At 39.3% G+C, this 13946-nt stretch overlaps 1 long non-coding RNA gene across 1 annotated transcript; it reads left to right on the forward strand.

The window, feature by feature from the left end:
• Positions 1–569: 569 nt before the first annotated feature.
• LOC123979600 lies at positions 570–5197 on the forward strand. The gene is made up of 4 exons (XR_006827263.1): positions 570–785; positions 899–1158; positions 1292–1371; positions 4148–5197. It is a non-coding gene; the product is annotated as an uncharacterized LOC123979600 (long non-coding RNA).
• Positions 5198–13946: the final 8749 nt, after the last annotated feature.

The following is a 13946-nucleotide window of genomic DNA, read 5'->3' on the forward strand; positions in this document are numbered from 1 at the left end:
CTCCCTGTGTGACTGTGTGGAACGTAGATTTACAGTTTTTTACGATCGGTATGACAATCCTTTCAATACTTTAAACAATTTCCCTAAATCCTTAACACAGTTAGTGTAACATCTGTCTATCTAGGCTATACAATTAACACATTTCGTGTTGCTTTGACACAAAATGCATACAGTCAACACAAAATTTAACTTCTTTTACACACAAGCTCCACCAAGACCAAAACAATGGATTTTTTACTGACAAATTTACAAATGATTTCCCACTGTATGTAAGAACAGATAACATCATGGTCTAAACCTAACTTATAGGTAAAGTCAAAGTGAACAGCTTTTCATATTGTGACTTGAAACACTAATGTATCCCCTTTATTTTACTCCATTGCTACTGAGAAACAGCTGATTGGAGTTACGCAAATAGATCAGTAACAGCTGATTCCCATCTAGGAAACACACTCAGGTGCTGAGGTTCTTTCAATTGCATGACCATATGGTATAAAAGAAGACCTCTTTAGGCTGATCTTGTATGGCTATAGAACAATACAGAGCAACACAAAGAAAGTAAGGGAAAGTAAGTATCTAGGACAAGGTAGGGGGAGAGGAGTCAGAATGCGTGGCGGTGCTCAAAGAAGGGCCAGAGCTAGGGTCACTGATGAAATAAGAGCTACTATTATAGACCATGTCGTTAACCTCGGGCTATCACACAGGGAGGCTGGTGAATGAGTCTAGCCAAATCTCAGCAAGGGTACAGTGGCATCTATTGTCCGGACTTTTCGAGAAACATACAGGTAGGATATTGTCTAAGAGGTCCTCCTACTGCAAAGTGTAAATAATTTTACCATGTATTACAGTGACTGCATACCTCCAGTCTCTAATATGTTCTGTATTTTTTCTCTCTAAGGATTCAACGTCTACCTTTCTCAGAGGAAAGCCCATTAATGAAGAACAGGAACTTGTTATTGTCAACATGGTGATTGCTGACAATTAAATAAAACTGTAGGAGATTCAGTAGAGAGTTGAAGATGACAACCTTGTCCTTGGGAACATTGCAGCAAACAGCGTAACATCAATTTCTCGGACTCTCGCTAAACAAACGAGTCCAAATGAAACAACTACACAAAGTTCCTTTTGAAAGGAACAGCGAGCGCATCAAAGAACTAGGTAAGGTTATGTGATACAGTCATTACAGTACTATACAGTACATAGTGTGTTTTGGAGTAAACTACTTTATAAACCTGAAGTACAGTAGTTATACAGCAAAGCATTTACGCACGCCGTGTCTGATTACTTTCAGAGAGTCATGGAGTTGGAGACCAAACAAGTCCCATATGAAATGATCTACGTTGACGAGGCTGGCTTCAAGTTGGTGAAAAGGTGCGTAAGAAACATAATTGGCAAAAGGACCACAGTTTACTAAACCCAACAAAACACAAAATGTAGAGAGAGCTTTAAAATAAGCTGTAGTACGAAGCATAATGTATGATACTATATTGTATTGATCTATTGTATAAGGGGCACACCTGACACATATGAAATGTGTGATTTTGAGCATGAAGTTAACAGTTTTGCCACTTTTGTGTTGTAGGTGTGTTGGTGCGTTAAGAGTTTAGGAAAAACATTAAAATTTTTCACAATTGCTTACACCCTATAACCAAGCTATTGAACTAAAATTTCAAAACCATAACTCTATTTTTCAAAAAGCACATCCATCCCTAAACTCTACACACAAATCCCTTAATTTCTCATTGTAAATTATAAACATCTGTGAAATAAAAAGAGATTCAGTTTGTAAAGTAAATTATTGGATATGCCATTTACACACTGTTGTTCTAAATCTAAAGCTTTATATGTACATTTCCATACAATCGTGAAAGTAATCTGCTGAGAGGGGTTGAAAAGTAAACAATGACAGGAAAACAAGTCACTTCCTGTTAGATGTTTGTGTCATAGGTATAGAATTGTATGTAGTGTTTTGAAAAAAGTGTTGTATGCAATTGAAAACTTAGTGAAAGGCTGAGAAATAGCTTATGGTTGTGGAGATTTGAGGTGAGGTTTTGCTTTTTGATTGAAAGGTTTCAAAAATCGTGTGACATGTAAAGATTTTGTGTGTAAGCAGTTGTAAAAAAACTCACTCACACACAGCTACCCATGTGGAAACACAAACAGTCAAAATTGATAACACACCAATCAGAACCTTCAATAGAGAGATAAAAGGGCCGGAGTCAGTTCATTCAGTTTTGAAACAATGGTTCCAGAGAAATCTGAAGGAAGAGGTGGAGGACACCAGAGAGGAGGAAGAAGAGCATGGAGAGGAGGAAGAGGTGATGGAAGAGGAATAGTAGGAGTTAGAGGAGGAGTAGGGAGAGCAGGTGGAGAACAAGAATCTCTGGCCTGTCCCAGACCAAAGATAGGACGCTGGGGCAGAATAATTAGTTGTTTGACCTGAAAATAGAACGTTTAGGGAATTGTGTGAGAAGTTGTGGATTTGTGTTTAGAGTTTCGAGAAAAAAGAGGCATCATTTCAAGAAATGTGTTTAAACAATCGAGGAAAAACTGTAAAAATATTGAAAGAATTGTCATAGCGATTGTAAAATCTGTAAACATAAAGTAATTCCATCTATTTTCTAGACAAAAAAGCTTTATCATCGTCACAAAAAACAACAAACTGAATCTCTTTTTATTTCACAGATGTTTATATTTTTCTGCCATTTCATCATCAGGTCAAAAGGCAAGGTTTTCTTTTTTAAATAAATCACAGCTGGATAAGTTATTACTGTTTTTCCCAATTGCTTAAACATAATAATCAGTCTTTTGAGCTAAAATTTCAAAACCATAACTCAATTTTTCAAAAAGTACGCCCATTTCTCTAAACACAAATCCCTTAATTTCTTATTTCCCACACTCATGTGGGCTCAGCGCAGCTTGAGCCCAATTAACACACAATTATCCAGGTGGAAACACAAACAGTCAAAATTGATAACACACCAATCAGAACCGTCAATACACAGATAAATGGACCAGTCAGTTCATTCAGTTTTGAAACAATGGATCCTGAGAAATCTGAAGGAAGAGGTAGAGGACACCTGAGGAGAGGAGGAGGAGGAGGAGGAAGAGGTGAAGGAAGAGGAACATTAAGCAGAGTTGGAGGAGGAGATGGGATAGGAGGAAGATGAGGAGGTGGAGGAGTAGGAGGAGGCAGAGCAGGAGAAGGGCAATGGAGGAGGGAGGAGGGAGGAGGACGAGAATCTCTGGCCTGTCCCAGACCAAAGACAGGACACTGGGGCAGAATCATTTGTTGTTTGGTGTGTTGTACTGTACAGTTGACTTAGTAATAAAAAATTTGCAAATGTTTACATTTGTTGTTTCTCTTGGTGTGTTCATCATGTGAAAAGGTTTCTGAGGGGGAGAAGCAACATTACTAATAACCAGTTTTTGTAGTAATTTTCCTCACCTGTGTGTGTGTGTGTGTGTGTTTTAGTGTGTGTTTTTGAGGGCTTGTGTGTCATGTCTGAGGGCAAGGTTTGGTTTCCAGCAAATTTGAATGGTTTTGAGTGGAGAGCTTCATTTTGATCTGAAAATAGGATGTTTGGGGAATTGGGTGAAAAGTTGTGGATTTGTGTTTAGAGTTTCGAGAAAGAGAGGCATAATTTCAAGAAATGTGTTTAAGCAATCGAGAAAACACATCTCCATGTACAAGACAGGTTTTTATATATAATATATGATCAATATATCAGCTAAAAAAATAAGTAGATACAGCTCCACAGATGGCACTTGTATAATTAGTAATGTACTGTAATGTATTTAAAATAGGGACCTTCAGCAACTACAATGTATAAAAGATATAAAAACATTGTTAAATGCATCATTGCTAATGGATCTGGACCACGGTCTGGCTGCACCAGATGCCAAAAATGATGATACTGCTATTAAACTTTATATTTCTATGCGTTAGTCCTCTAACATGGCACCAGCTGTGGATGCTCAAAGATTTTTAACATAATAACTATAAATTCTCCATACAAGCAATCTAATGGTGATGAGGATGTTAGGTGTGTGCTGCGAAGACTGCCAGTATATGTGACAACGTCTGTACTTGCAAACATGTGTCTATAAATACATGTATTCATTAGTTCCGTTTTTATTATTTCAGGAGTTCTCTCTGGGACTGTCTGAGGGGAAATGGGACAAGATTAAACTTTACTTTTGTCTTCACTGCAAAGATGAGGAATCCAAAGATCCAGCTTTAAATCCCACCCCAAAACCATCCAAAAGGTTTGGATCTGTCTTTTGCAACTCATATTTTTATTTCATGAGTTTAAAAAATCTAGTTCAAGTCCTTTGGCTGAAGCATGGAGCAGTCTCTGCCAGTATTTGGACACAACACACATTTATTTTCTTATTTTGGCTCCATACTGTTTAGCTTGGATGGGAAATGATGAGATGACTTTGAAGTTCAAGTGAAAACTAACAGCTTAGATGACTTTCAGCCAAATGAATGCCCTTATTTATAGCCATTCCATATGCACAAAGCCACACTTCACACTTATGTAGGCACCTTCCCACATAACAACTGTAACTTGACCTGATCTTCCTAGATCATTTGTGCAACTTACTAACACTCTGATTGCCATAAACAAACTGTTTGGATTATGTTGCTGCTGTGTAAAGTCTAATGTTGCAATCTATATTGCCACTCACTTTATCTTCCTCCAAATTACTCTGCTTTCTAATACATGCTTTTGGTATGGACTCCCTGTATCTTGTATATGAGGCATTATGTGGTAAAACTAATTTGCTTTTGGATAACCCAAAGGAACACACTTACCCACTATTTTATTTGATCTTTTCAATTAATACATTGTTGACTATTATCAACTAATCCCCATGTAACAATCATGATAACAGGAAAAGGCCAGAGAAACTCAATTAGAGCTAACTCTAAATGTATCACATTTTTATTTAGCACTTCTGGGTCCACTGTGTTTTTTAAACTTATACATTTTACATTTTATTTTGATATCTCTCCCCTGTCAAAGGTGGTAGAATGGTGGTATTTACCAATTTCTTGATCAACAGCTGCCTCAAATGACAACAATGCAAAGCAGTGAGGAATGTTGCATCATTTACTTTGTAGTGTAACCTTTAGCTTAATGTAATGTAATCACGCTTGGTGGGTTTTTCTATTGCATTAAGTGGAATATTGGAGCAAAACATAAACTTCTTTTCAGCCTGTTGTTTTGTTTTAATGGCCTATGACTTAATTATTTCGGTTCACTCTCACCACTCTCACTAGTTTTCAGCTGCAGCAGGCAGTTGGTTACAGCAAAGTACACCAGAAACATGAGTCCAAATGATGCTACCATGTTCATGAAAGCAAAAAGGTGATAATATGTCAGTTGTGTGTTTACAGCTTGTTCCACATGCCTCCAAGTGGCCTTTTGTGGGAAAGGAGTTGTAGGGAGTATACTGTGAATACTAAAAAGTCAATGCTGAACATCATCAACGACGGGAACAGTGTGCCTTAAATAAAATATCCATAGCTTTGCACGGCACTCCACACAACAACACACAAAGTATTGCTGAGGTGAAGTATGTTTTGAGCTGCAGCACTTTAAAATTCTGAATTTGTATTGAAACGTGTGCTATGTGTGCTGTCCAAACCAGACTCCCTCAGTAGCTTTTTTTTCACTTTAATAAAGTGTCTCTTTTATTAAGTGTCTGGCATTGTTAGCTAACATGCAGATGGATTGTAAATCGTAAATGATGGATTGTAGTAAAAATTATCCCTAACAGCTGAGAGTATTAGCAGCATGCATGTGTGTTTATATTCTCCACAGTGTTTACAGTCAACAGAGGGCTTCCTAAATCAGTCTAATGAGATTTTCTCCCATTGGATATTCTCCTGTCTGATTGGAGACGGGGATAATTGTCACAGCCAAAGAGGAGAGAAGACAAGAATACAAATTGTTGCTGGAAGAGAGGAGGTAGTGAGAAATGATTGCTATTACTAAAAGAGAGAAAATTGCCATCTTAAGCAGAACTGATTGGTGTCCTACTGAATGGAAGGCTTCACTTCAATAATCAAATCACAAACACACTTCTTTAGAGTCAATTAAATCACATATACAGTGCAGAGTCTATTCAATCCCTACTATATGGAAATAACTCCACACCAACAAACCCACAGGAATTGCATTTTTTTTAGGAGCCTTCACGAAATTAGATAGTAGGCAGTTCTACTTTACTCCAAAGGTCCTTGCCTGGAAAGGCTCAGAAAGATTTCCCTGGAAAAACATCCTCCTAAATCCTTTATTCTAATTTCAAAATAAGTGTCCAAATGTAAGTGATATTCTTCATTTACAGCTGGATACTTACAAAAGCTCAAATTGCTGCTACACAGCATTTTCGTACCAAAACATGTCAATACTCTTCTTTGGAAGGATAAAGGCAAATTTTTCCATTAAAATAAGTATAATTTTATTTTTGTATTGGATATTTTGTGATGTTGTTCAAATAAAATAAAAAAGATAAATGGGTGTTTTAAAAAGAGACTTTTGAAAGGGCAAATTATTTAGCAAATGCATGGGATTGTATCAGTTTGGATTGGATGGTTAATTACCATTTATGATTTGATTTGGCCTGATCTCTGATTTTAAAGTTGCATTCAAAGCATTGACAAGATGCATTAACAAAGCATTTAAAGCATGAACAAGATAGGGCCACTTAGGGCAGCCTTGATATTTTGGTGCACTCTGTTTGTTTTGTTTATGTTTGTTAACTTTGCATTTTGCTGTGATACCCGGAGCCCTTTCACCAGAGAAGAGCTCATAAACATCAGGGGAACAACACCAGTGCATTCAATTCAACACTTTTCTCGTGTCATCAGTGTAATTATTGGACATTCTGGTCAAGACTTCATTCTACATTGTTCATGCGGTGAGACACCAGAGGAGGTCCAGTACGCTAGTGTGACTACGCAAAAGAGGACACTGCACGCCGCTACCAGGAATATTTCTCTCCAATGTGTGCTCACTGTGCAACAAACTGGACGAACTTCAGCTACTGGTGGGGAAAAACAGAAACTTTTATTCATCTTCTGTTCTGTGCTTCATGGAGACGTGGCTGTGTGGATCAATACCGAACTCAGGACGCAGCTGGCTGGCTTCCAGGTACAAAGTGGAGAACACAGAACTCTCCGGCAAAACAAAAGGTTGTGGTGTCTGTTTCCCCATTAACAGTGGCTGGTGTAACGATGTGACAGTGATTCAGCAGCACTGTTCTCAGGACCTGGAATATTTAGTGATACACTGTTTACTATTTTACTCTCTCCGCGAGTTTGCTAGCTACTTTCTGCTCTGTTTCAACATTCAACCACAGGCCAGCATGACAACGCACAGCGCACGCTGGCCGTCCAGAGACTGTGGGTAGAGCGGGTAGAACAATAAACATGGCCCTTCATGTCATCCTCCAGCACCTGGACTCCCCAGAAATCTATGCCAGGATCTTTCAACACCATCATCCCGGCCCTGCTGCAGGACAAGCTCTCACAGGTTTCCTGACGGACAGGAAGCATCATGTTGAGCTGGGAAAACATCTCTCTGACTCCAGGACCATCAGCACCGGTTCCCCTCAGGACTGCGTTCTTTCACCTCTGCTCTTCTCCCTGTACACCAACAGCTGCACCTCCAGTCACCAGTCCGTCAAGCTCCTGAAGTTTGCAGATGACACCACCCTCATTGGGCTCATCTCTGGTGGGGATGAGTCCTCCTACAGGTAGGAGATCGACCATCTGGTGACCTGGTGCGGCCAGAACAGTTTGCAGCTCAACGCTCTGAAGACAGTGGAGATAATTGTAGATTTTAGAAAGAGCCCAGCCCCACCCTCCCCTATCATGCTGGGTGACTCCGCAGTCGCCACTGTGGACTCCTTCCGCTTCCTGGGCACCATCATCTCCCAGGACCTCAAGTGGGAGCTGAACGTCACCTCTCTCACCAAGAAGGCCCAGCAGAGGATGTACCTCCTGCGGCAGCTGAAGAAGTTCAGCCTGCCAAAGACAATGATGGTGCACTTCTACACCGCCATCATTGAGTCCATCCTCACCTCCTCCTTCACCATCTGGTACGCTGCTGCCACTGCCAGGGACAAGGGCAGGCTGCAGCGTATCATTCGCTCTGCAGAGAAGGTGATTGGTTGTCACCTTCCATCTCTTCGGGACCTGTATACCTCCAGGACTCCGAGGCATGCAGGAAAAATTGTGGCTGAGCCCTCTTATCCTGGACACAAACTGTTTCAGACTCTCCCCTCTGGCAGGAGGCTGCGGTCCATCAGGACCAAAACCTCTCACCACAAAAACAGTTTCTTTCCAATAGCAATGGGCTTCCTCAACAAGGCCAGGTTCCCCACTGTCACTGACTCTCATGCCCCCCTCCCCAAACTCACACACACTCATACACTACTGACCCCACACTTTACAACAACGCTCATCTGTGCTTTATGCTCACATTGTGAATTTTTGCACATACTTGTCAGCATTGTATTATAGTATTATTGTAATTTTTGTATAATTGTACATTTTTTGATCTCCTTAATTTTTATATATTTGTATTTCTATTTATGTTCATGTGAACTGTAAGCACCAATTTATACCAAGGCAAATTCCAAGTGAAAATGTACCTGGCAATAAAACTGATTCTGATTGTAAAGGAGTCTTATAATGTCATGTGGGATGGGCCATGATTATCATGCAACTAATAAGTTAAATCTAAATTAGAAACATCTCAGGAGGTGTGTGCAGCTGCCAGAAATGTTTTTAATACCAAAATAAAATCTTCAGTCTGATCATTGATTTTGGTATTCAATCTCTTCCGTGTGTAATTTTAAATCATTAGTCATTTTGTAAGGATTTCATTTTTGTAAGCATTTCATTCCAAATTACTATATACATTTGTGTGTGTGTATGTGAGAGAAAACGTTTACCAAGCACAGTTGAGGATTTAACTCGAAATCTAAGCGCAGAAAGCTTTGTTATCCCTCTGTTTTTAGCCACACTAGCCTCATGGCTCCAGGCATGGCAATGTCAGTCAATTGGTCTCTCAGTCAATCAGTTTGGTCCACACTAAAATATCTCGCCTACTATTGGATGGGTTGCCATGAACTTTGGTACAGACATTTAAGGTCCCCAAAAGATGCATCCTAATGACATTGGTGGTCCTTTGGCATAGTTTCCAGACAATAAACAAGACAAGACAATGGAGCCTGCACACAGAGTAAGACATCAGCATCCATCAAATGTGGTCCCACCTTCAGCTTTAGACAAAACTCTGATGGTGTCTTCATGCTAGCTATTTTCTAGCAAGCAGTGCACTCTGTATCATGTCTGTCACTGCAATTGCGGCGCAGAGTGTGCTACGTGTACCGTGACTACAAAGCCAGAGTGCGTTTGTTTACATCTCTGAAATAGAACAACAATAGAAATTTTAGAACAGTACATACAGTTGGAGCACAAATCGAATGAAAGCACAAATAGAATCTGGTGTCTAGAAGTTTTTTAATTAACATTCTCCCACTTTATCAAATAGAAAAGTTCAAAGAGAACATATTAATTAATTACAAAACAATAAGTTATACAAATTATTGTCTGTCTTAAAAAAGTGTCTTGTAAAAGTGTGAGGAGGGATTACTTAAAATTCAGTTTTTTAAATGAATTTCATTGCTTCAAAACAGAGATCTACATGTGTACATAATATTTTGCCAGCAGAATCAAATAGTTTTACAAGATATCCAGTGTATCAGTATTTAATGTTATCAGTCTCCATGTCATGGGACATGCTTAAGTAAACAAATATTACTGGCAGATATTTATAATATATTATTATCAGCTACACTGCAAGAGGACCCTGAACTATAAATTAAAACAATAGCTGATGTTATATTTGAACAATTTGACAGTAGCATTCAAAGCACCACTGTGCCTAACTACAGTCTCATCCAGGGATACAAGGCCCAGTTGTGATGCATTTTTGTTTCCTTCCGCTGTACAAATCCCACCGGAAACATTTCAGAAGCATTTCAGGAGCGTTTTACCTGCCCGACATTGTTGACTTGTTATTCATTTGTCCTTTTTGTGCTTCTACTTCCGGGCACAACTCTCTGTGACCCGGTTTTGCTGATTACCTGTAACACAATGTCATCACAAACTGATTGGTCTTCTTTTTGGAAAAAAAGCAAAAAAGCAGTGTAATGCAATATAATGAAAATGATGAAATTTGAAGCTATGAGTGTAGTGACATAAAGAGTACAAAGATGGGCAAAAACCTTGGGAATTTTACACAAATTCCACAAATCTTTGTTGTAATTAATGCTGTAACACCTAGCACATAGCCCATCTTCAGGGCATCGTAAGAACGTGCTGTCTGTTCTTGTGAAATGCAAACATTCTCCAAAGTCAGTGGGGAAAGAAATGTCATTGTGCTTGTTGATGAAATAATGCGACATGTCAGTCTGCGACGTCAATGACTGACCCATTACCTTCATGCCCCTGCCTCTTGGATACGACACACCCAATAGTTTTACGGTTGGTGAATAAAAAAGAACAAGCCCCCCGGGGACAGAGATGTAGCTATGAATTTGTGTTCCAACACAAGCCATCACCATGCAGGGCCTGTCAGAGCCCAGGACCCGTCTGAATATTTATGCCTGGCACAGAGCTTCCCTGAGGGGCTAACTGGCCTGTAGAGGGCCCATAGTGGAGGTCATCTGTGCGTCATCTGCTGGTGCGTATTTGTGTGAGAGAAATGACCATATAAGTCATGCCACATGTTAGCTGTTAATATTGATAAGGTAATGTGAAAGAGAGGCGAGACGGGCTGCATGCTGAAGCATGCACACACACACACACACATGCACACACACAAACACACACACACGCACGCACGCACACACACAGCAACAGATATTTTCTGTCAGTGTGCTCACAATCTGTGGTTAATTTTTGAGGACAGGACATTCCATTCCATTTATATGCACGCACATTAATCCCACCCTAAATCTAACCCTGAATTTTAGCCTTGCAAAGGATAACACTCACACATATAATAACATAGTATATAATATATAATAACAACACAGACACAAATCTATGCATAGGAGCAGAGAACAAGCCTAGGGATAGACATGTATCACCAGCCAACATCTCAGCGTGACAGAATAGATAATACACTAATACACACATGCACACATATGCTGGTCCACTGCTCAACATGATGTAATGCGAGTGTAAAGCGAGACACAGGTACAAAATAATGTAGCTTTGTGCATGTGGAGATGAGGAGCACGGAGGAAGGCTTGGCTTCCAGACAGAGAGGATTTTAGCTCAAATTTAGAAAATGTGAGTGTATTTTGTACCAAGCTTCTTAGTCCACTGACCTGCCATTCTCCCCAAGGCAGTAAGATCTAAACATTTTCGCTGTCACCCATCTAATAAGCTACAGTGGATTAAAATGTTTCCTATAAATCAGAACTTAAAACACCTAAAAAGAGTAGAGAACGGTGCAGTGTGTGCATGTTGTTGTCCAGTTATTCTGTCCCCAGCCTCCTATTGTCCCCAGCCTGTGCCTCATTGCCTTCACAACGGCAATTGATTTTTGGCTGCACATTGTTTCCAACTGCCTGAATAGATACTTAAACTACATCCCTGTTTGTGTATGTATGTGTTTGTTTATAATGCTCTTTTTGTGTGATTTGTGCTGTAGTCCTATCATAATTACTGATTTTGTTTTGTTGTTGCAGAGAAGCAGACGCAGATAACCACAGACAGAAATAAAGAGACAAACATGGGACATTTAATGGGAGACAGATGAGGGATCGAAGCAGAGACCTAGAGAGAGAGATTGGAAGACGAACACAAAGAGAAAGATGTAATCTGGTGGTGCATGAAGTAACCAACTCATTTTGTTGGTAAGTGCTAGGTTTTAGGCATTTCTGTTTCAGGTTGTGTAACATTTTTATAAATAGAGGAGTACTTCTCTCAGCAATTGCTATAATGCAAGATTGATTCCTGATACCTTTTATAAGAGCTCTCACATTTCACATTTTTAAACAACAAATTCCATTTCTCTTTCATTTTGTTGACTTGTTGATACAGTCCGTATCTGTCTATTAAGAAAGATAATTATATTGATGCCCAAAGTCATTCATTACAGTTTAACAACAGAATGGTGTTATATCATTGTGCTGGGCTTTTTTTTCGTTAACAACATTGCATTCTACTTCAAGATTTTTTAAAGGTGCTTTCATATATAATATTTTTATAAAAACAATTGGTCCGATCGCCCTGAGGTGGGCGAAAAAACAAAAAAACAGTTTTAAAGACTTATTCTGTTTTCCATTTGACTTTTTTGCTAAGAGCAAATGAAAAGATCAAAACTACCCACATGTTGGTGCATTAAGTATGGCACTAGAGCCAGAATGTGGTTAGTTTAGAGGTTAGGACTATGTTTGAACTTTAAACAGAGCCAGGCTAGCGATTTTCCCTTGTTTCCAGTCTTTATGCTATGCTAGGCTAATAGGCTTTTTTCACAGACATTCAGCATTCACCGTTTTACAAGTCAGTGTACAAAAATGATTTTGAAGCTGTTATTTTAAGATAAAACACATAATGTTGCTTTAACATGCAGAGTGAGAACTATTTCCAAAATGTAAAACTATTCCTTTAACTTCCCTTTCATAGCTAAATCCACAAGTCAACAGCAACCTTTGAGCTCTTTTTCACCAGCATAAAATGGCTTCAAGACTGTGCCATTCACTGATTGAGTAATGAGCTGCTGCCATAGTGAATCAGACATTAATTAGTACATACAGTTGGAGCACAAATCGAATGAAAGCACAAATAGAATCTGGTGTCTAGAAGGTCTTCCTCAAAGAAAATGTTGTGAGGTCCAATGCGAAAAGATGAAATATGTATTTATTTAAAATAAAATATGCGGCTAACAGAACACGAACTGAAAGAAATCTCACGGTAACACAGTTACTTTGATAAAAAACGCATTTCTCATGAATAAAATGTGCTTTATGTATAAGGAATGGTAAAATTGAAAGTCTGCTCTACCGTACTGAATAATGTGGTGAACACAGCGCGGAGATCAGCATATGGAGGTTTTGACCCAAATTAGCCTCAGATGCTGTTAAGGGAAGACATCTGCAACAGAAGGCCCCTCATCCTAACTACACCCATTAACATGCTGAGAGCAGATCAGCTTGGTGTATTTCCTGCCACTGAAATGGAGTGTGATACCCGGCTTTTCTTCATCTCACTTCACACTGACTGGATAGTGGTTTAGGACTGTAAGACAATAACAGAGCAAGTGAATAATGGATCAAATGGACAGGTATATAAACACATGTCAAAAACCATACTTGAAAAAAAATCATTGTAGATTTCCAAACCGGAGGAATCGTTTGAGATCTGTTAGGTAACTCTGTTTGAACTAGGATCTTACAACCTCTACCCTAATGATCAGCCCTTCTGTTAACAAGCCAATTCAGAGCTTTGATTAGCTTGTTAAGCGGTCAGTTAAACCTTACTGGTCTTTCTCTGGTTTGGCTTGATGAGCGCCTCGACGCCTTCGATTCATCAGCTCCATCTCCATATGAAAGCAGACAGAGTTCATTAAAAGTCTAGTTAACAGTTAATTGAAAATCGCTGAGTGCTGGCAGACAGATATTGTAGCTACTCCATCATATGAGTGTGTCTACGCGTGTGTGTGTGTGTGTGTGTTACTCTTTGTGTAAAAAAGCACAGAAGAGAAACTCTGATTATGTGATTGAAAGAGAGAGGCTGACAATGTGAGAGGAAGGGAGAAAATGTGACTGATTATGTGTTTCTTTAATACAGACTAATAAAAGTCATGTTTTCTTTTTCCTTTGACTCTGTCTCCCTTTCTCCCCAGAAC

Source organism: Micropterus dolomieu, linkage group LG11, assembly GCF_021292245.1.
Source record: "Micropterus dolomieu isolate WLL.071019.BEF.003 ecotype Adirondacks linkage group LG11, ASM2129224v1, whole genome shotgun sequence".
NCBI lineage: Eukaryota > Metazoa > Chordata > Actinopteri > Centrarchiformes > Centrarchidae > Micropterus > Micropterus dolomieu.